General features: G+C 43.3%; 1 long non-coding RNA gene across 1 annotated transcript; it reads right to left on the reverse strand.

Moving 5' to 3' along the window:
* Window positions 1-1,331: 1,331 nt before the first annotated feature.
* On the reverse strand, window positions 1,332-4,645 carry LOC141253122 (uncharacterized). Its single transcript, XR_012314235.1, has 3 exons — window positions 4,450-4,645; window positions 2,731-2,900; window positions 1,332-2,637 (listed from the first exon to the last, which is right to left on the reverse strand). It is a non-coding gene; the product is annotated as an uncharacterized lncRNA (long non-coding RNA).
* Between the last annotated feature and the right edge of the window lie 701 nt (window positions 4,646-5,346).

Genomic DNA, 5,346 nt, shown 5'->3' on the forward strand with positions numbered 1-5,346 from the left:
GATGTCATAAAATACTGATACAGCTCAGCAGAAGGTATCACATGTGATGGGATGGAATTACATCCAGAGGCGTAGCGAAGGGCTCAGCTCAGGGGGGGGGGGGGGCAAAATTTCTGAGTGACCCCTAACCGGTAACAACTATAAGTATTACCCTAATAGTGGATGGTGTAATGCACCCCCCATAGTCCTCCATATAGTATGATGCACTCCCCATAGTCCTCCATATAGTATGATGCACTCCCCATAGTCCTCCATATAGTATAATGCACTCCCCATAGTCCTCCATATGATATAATGCACTCCCCATAGTCCTCCATACGGTATAATCCACTTTCCAAAATACCCTATATAGTATAATGCACTCCCCATAATCCCCCAAATAGTATAATGCACTCCCCATAATCCCCCAAATAGTATAATACTCCCCATAGTCCTCCATGTAGTATAATGCACTCCCCATAGTCCTCCATTTGGTATAATACACTCTCCATAGTCCTCCATACAGTATAATACACTCCCCATAGTCCTCCATTTGGTATAATACACTCCCCATAGTCCTCCATACAGTATAATACACTCCCCATAGTCCTCCATACAGTATAATACACTCCCCATAGTCCTCCATTTGGTATAATGCACTCCCCATAGTCCTCCATTTGGTATAATACACTCCCCATAGTCCTCCATACAGTATAATACACTCCCCATAGTCCTCCATATAGTATAATGCACTCCCCATAGTCCTCCATTTGGTATAATACACTCTCCATAGTCCTCCATACAGTATAATACACTCCCCATAGTCCTCCATTTGGTATAATGCACTCCCCATAGTCCTCCATTTGGTATAATGCACTCCCCATAGTCCTCCATTTGGTATAATACACTCTCCATAGTCCTCCATACAGTATAATACACTCCCCATAGTCCTCCATTTGGTATAATACACTCCCCATAGTCCTCCATTTGGTATAATGCACTCCCCATAGTCCTCCATTTGGTATAATGCACTCCCCATAGTCCTCCATTTGGTATAATACACTCCCCATAGTCCTCCATATAGTATAATGCAGGGGCGGACACTGACTACTTGGGGCCCCTGTGCAAGAAATGTGTCTGGGTCCCCCACCTTTTATGGCGACAAAGCTACAGATGTATATATAGCCACACACACATACACTACCATTCAAAAGTTTGGGGTCACCCAGACAATTTTGTGTTTTCCATGGAAACTCATACTTTAATTTATCAAATGAGTTGCAAAATGACAAATTGACAAGTTTAGAAATAATGATTTTTATTAGAAAGAATAATTTTCTCCTTCACACTTTGCTTTGGTCACACAATGCTCCTTTGCAGCAATTCCAGCATTGCAGACCTTTGGCTTCTAGTTGTTAATTTGCTGAGGTCATCTTGAGACATTTCCCCCCATGCTTCCTGAAGCCCCTCCACAAGCTGGATTGGCTTGATGGGCACTTTTTGCACCATACGGTCAAGCTGCTCCCACAACAGCTCAATGGGGTTGAGATCTGGTGACTGCGCTGGCCACTCCATTACAGATAGACTACCAGCTGCCGGCTTCTTCCCTCAATACTTCATGTATAATTTGGAGGTGTGCTTTGGGTCATTGTCCTGTTGTAGGATGAAATTGGCTCCAATCAAGCGCTGTCCACAGGGTATGGCATTGCGATGCTAAATGGAGTGATAGCCTTCCTTATTCAAAATCCCATTTACTTTGTACAAATCTCTCACTTTACCAGCACCAAAGCAACCCCAGACCATCACATTACCTCCACCATGCTTGACAGATGGCGTCAGGCACTCTTCCAGCATCTTTTCACTTGTTCTGCGTCTCACAAATGTTCTGTGTGATCCAAACACCTCAAACTTTGATTCGTCTGTCCATAACTTTTTTCCAATCTTCCTCTGTCTAATGTCTGTGTTCTTTTGCCCATATTAATCTTTTCCTTTTATTAGCCAGTCTCAGATATGGCTTTTTCTTTGCCACTTTGCCCTGAAGGCCAGCATCCCGGAGTCGCCTCTTCACTGTAGACGTTGACACTGGCGTTTTGCTTGTACTATTTAATGAAGCTGCCAGTTGAGGTGGGAGGCGTCGATTTCTCACACTAGAGACTCTAATGTCCTTGTCTTGTTGCTCAGTTGTGCAGCGGGGTCTCCCACTTCTCTTTCTACTCTGGTTAGAGCCTGTTTGTGCTCTCCTATAATGTCCTTGTCTTGTTGCTCAGTTGTGCAGCGGGGCGCCCACTTCTCTTTCTACTCTGGTTAGAGCCTGTTTGTGCTCTCCTATAATGTTCTTGTCTTGTTGCTCAGTTGTGCAGCGGGGCGCCCACTTCTCTTTCTACTCTGGTTAGAGCCTGTTTGTGCTCTCCTATAATGTCCTTGTCTTGTTGCTCAGTTGTGCAGCGGGGCGCCCACTTCTCTTTCTACTCTGGTTAGAGCCTGTTTGTGCTCTCCTATAATGTCCTTGTCTTGTTGCTCAGTTGTGCAGCGGGGCGCCCACTTCTCTTTCTACTCTGGTTAGAGCCTGTTTGTGCTCTCCGCTGAAGGGAGTAGTACACACCGTTGTAGGAAATCTTCAGTTTCTTGGCAACTTCTCGCATGGAATAGCCTTCATTTCTAAGAACAAGAATAGATGGTCGAGTTTCACATGAAAGTTCTCTTTTTCTGCTCCAGATTCTCAACTAGCTCAAAGGAAGTTCAATTGTATACCTTCTCAAATCAGCCAAACCGTTTTCAGCTGGGCTCACATACTTGTGCAAGGGTTTTCTAGGGTTTTCTAAACATCCATTAGCTTCTTACACAGTTAGCAAACACAATGTACCATTAAAACACTGGAGTGGTGGTTGTTGGAGATGGGCCTCTATATACCTATGTAGATACTGCGATAAAAACAAGATGTTTGCAGCTAGAATAGTCATTTACCACATTAACAATGTATAGAGGGTATTTCTGATTCATTTAATGTTAGCTTCATTGAAAAAAAAAAAATGTGCTTTTCTTTCAAAAATAATGAAATTTCTAAATGACCCCAAACTTTTGAACGATAGTGTACATACCTCTTACATAGCCTCCTTTATTATGTACAGTATATTGCCGTCCCTTATTACACAGTGCCCTCTCTTGTTATGTTCAGCACTGTCCCTTACATATCGGATTATATAGCCCCCTGCCTTTATTATATACCGTCCTGTCTTGTTCCATCAGTCGTAATTGCATTATATATCTAACAAGGGAAAGCTTCTTTTCTGATGGAGGAGCTGATGGACTGATCTTCTGGTCACCGGCGGCTCCATCAGCAATCATTATATATCTAACAAGAGAGGACTATGTAATAAAAAGAGGGCGACGTGATTAACAAAAATACGCTATGTAAGGGACAGCACTACACATAACAGCAGAGGAAGCTATATAATAAGAGCCATATATAACTAGAGAGTTAGGTAATAAGGGAGGGTGTTATACATAGTAAAAACGATAACTATGTAACTCACATAAGTGAGTACACTATATACTAAGGGACTGTGCTATACATAATAAGTGAGTACACTATATACTAAGGGACTGTGCTATACATAATAAGTGAGTACACTGTATACTAAGGGACTGTGCTATACATAATAAGTGAGTACACTATATACTAAGGGACTGTGCTATACATAATAAGTGAGTACACTGTATACTAAGGGACTGTGCTATACATAATAAGTGAGCACATTATATACTAAGGGACTGTGCTATACATAATAAGTGAGTACACTATATACTAAGGGACTGTGCTATACATAATAAGTGAGCACATTATATACTAAGGGACTGTGCTATACATAATAAGTGAGTACACTGTATACTAAGGGACTGTGCTCTACATAATAAGTGAGTACACTATATACTAAGGGACTGTGCTATACATAATAAGTGAGTACACTATATACTAAGGGACTGTGCTCTACATAATAAGTGAGTACACTATATACTAAGGGACTGTGCTCTACATAATAAGTGAGTACACTATATACTAAGGCACTCTACTATACATAAGTGAGTACACTATATACTAAGGGACTGTGCTATACATAATAAGTGAGTACACTATATACTAAGGGACTGTGCTATACATAATACGGCTACATTCCTGCATCTGTGTGCAGTGTCGGTGTGCTGCCCGCTTTTACAGACGCATTGAGCATGACCTATTCTAATCCTCAAAATCGGAGCAGAATAAAACATTCTCAGATCCCTGATTTTCATGGATGTGTGAATGGATCTATAAAACTGTACGAGTCCGTGGACCATCCGATAAAAAGATCTGGCAGCACACGGACATTTCACAGGAATGTGAGAATGTGGCCTAAGGGATTTTACAGATAACATTATCACTCCAAGTCACACAGTGCAGATACAGAATAATATCTACATCCAGGCACATACCGCTGACATCTCATCTGATCAGAGCCGGTTTCTGCTGCTTCTTCTCCGTCTGGTCAGACCTTCATGTCGACATCTCCCAGCCACGACTCGTCACGATGATCACCGCAGCCCTGAAAATAACAAGGTCACATATTGTATGTATACATGTGTCTCCCTCGCACTGTGCCCCTGAATACAGATATGTACATATGTACCACCCCCCCATTAATATACTATTAGCTACTTAGTAATAAAAATACAAAGTGATAAGCAGCACTGTGCCCCCCATTAACTATAATCTCCGCCACCCAATAATATAAATTATTCAGTCTCTGTGACTCTCCCCAATTAACTGTAAGGCTGTGTTCACACAGAAAATATACAAGGCTTTACAGTTCAAGCAAAATGAAACCCCCATTATTGCTCTGTCCCAGTACCCCCCATCATTGCTCTGTCCCAGCTCCCCCGTCATTGCTCTGTCCCAGCAACCCCCGTCATTGCTCTCCCCAGCCTCATCATTGCTCTCCCCATCGCCACCATCCCCATCATTGCTCTCTCCATCGCCACCATCCTCATCGTTGCTCTCTCCATCGCCACCATGCTCATCGTTGCTCTCTCCATCGCCACCATCCTCATCGTTGCTCTCTCCATCGCCACCATCCTCATCGTTGCTCTCTCCATCGCCACCATCCTCATCGTTGCTCTCTCCATCGCCACCATCCTCATCGTTGCTCTCTCCATCGCCACCATCCTCATCGTTGCTCTCTCCATCGCCACCATCCTCATCGTTGCTCTCTCCATCGCCACCATCCTCATCGTTGCTCTCTCCATCGCCACCATCCTCATCGTTGCTCTCTCCATCGCCACCATGCTTATCGTTGCTCTCTCCATCGCCAGCATGCTTATCGCTGCTCTCTC

The sequence above is a fragment of the Phyllobates terribilis genome, unplaced genomic scaffold, assembly GCF_046119375.1.
Source record: "Phyllobates terribilis strain yellow unplaced genomic scaffold, ASM4611937v1 Scaffold_2__4_contigs__length_985480577, whole genome shotgun sequence".
Taxonomy (NCBI): Eukaryota; Metazoa; Chordata; class Amphibia; order Anura; family Dendrobatidae; genus Phyllobates; species Phyllobates terribilis.